Consider the following 1357-nt stretch of genomic DNA (forward strand, 5'->3'; position numbering starts at 1 on the left):
TCCCCAAGGGGATGGCTTAAATGCAGAGGTACATTTCTCCAATAAAGTTCAACTTTTATTATAAATTATTAGGTGCAGCAGTGTGGAAGAAGAGGGGAGTTTTTCCTCTCCACTGTCATTACATGCATGCAGAGAATCCTGTAAAGTCAATGACTGAATGCAATCGAATGGTTTTCTTTAGAAAACGTCAAACCTTTAATTACTTGGATCATCTAATTGAATTTTCTCTGGAAAGTGACCTTAAATGAAAAGGTAAAGTGAATTTTCATTTATATAATTAACATTTAAATGTGAATCAATATTTTATTTTACTTAAGGATTAATAAAGTTTTTCTTTTTTTAAATTAAATTGAATTTGAGCATTAGAAATTATATTTATTCTGCAAACTCTTGCAGCTTTTCGACTCTTTTCTCTGCGACAGAGAATCCCATGGGTCAGGACTCAACAGCACCACCTGGCGGTAAAAGGTATTAACTCCATCTGCACTAGTCAGTATGTGTCTTGCCCACTGATCTCTATTTATTCACCATATCTCAGTTAATAAAGTAAAATATCGTGGTTTTATTTTTTAATAGGACAGTCATTTAAATCACATATCAAAGAGGTTTCTAGAATTTCCTTCTTTCATCTGCGGAAATTATTGTGAAATTCCGTGAACACATTCTGTGTCCTTCCTTTGCCGCAGCTACAGTTTTAATAATCCACTGTGATATAAAATAGATGTGATAAAATAGCTAAAGTTAAACACGAATCTTGCATCAGAATCAAAAATGAATTCCTCTCTGCGCTGCGAGCAGGGTTCGAACCTGCGCGGGGAGACCCCATTGGATTTCAAGTCCAACGCCTTAACCACTCGGCCATCGCAGCACGCAGCGGCCGGAAGGTCACGTGGTATATCATTGCACACATTTTTATTGAGGCTGTTGATTTTCTATCTGGTTCGGAACTCTGTTCGGATTTACGGCAGCGGGCTGTTTCCGTAAACTAAAGAAGGGAGTGGTAATATCAGCCTAGCTCCACTAGAGGGAGCCATATCTACAGATCAGAGTCAGCCTGACCGTCTTTTCATCACTTATTCAGGGTATTTAGGATTAAGTTATTGGAAAATAGATTAAATAAAGAAATAATTCTGAATTCATAGGAGACCAGTTTTCTTTTTTAGATATCCTGAGATTCAGAGCAAGTAACTATATTTAAGTAAACCCCCTCTGTAAGGATCAATATGCCTTTGATAAAAATGAATCACTCATTTTTACTAATTACGTTATTTTGGTGATTATTATTAGTACTATTAACCGAAGGTAAATATGAGGGTCTAAACTAACTGACCCCCTCAGGAAATTTGAGCTTCTTTGT

At 36.4% G+C, this 1357-nt stretch overlaps 1 non-coding gene across 1 annotated transcript; it reads right to left on the minus strand.

Annotated features, from left to right (window-relative positions):
• Positions 1-786: 786 nt before the first annotated feature.
• On the minus strand, positions 787-868 carry trnas-uga. The gene has a single exon. It is a non-coding gene; the product is annotated as a tRNA-Ser (tRNA).
• Between the last annotated feature and the right edge of the window lie 489 nt (positions 869-1357).

Source organism: Cyprinodon variegatus, unplaced genomic scaffold, assembly GCF_000732505.1.
Source record: "Cyprinodon variegatus isolate N-32 unplaced genomic scaffold, C_variegatus-1.0 Scaffold713, whole genome shotgun sequence".
Lineage (NCBI taxonomy): Eukaryota > Metazoa > Chordata > Actinopteri > Cyprinodontiformes > Cyprinodontidae > Cyprinodon > Cyprinodon variegatus.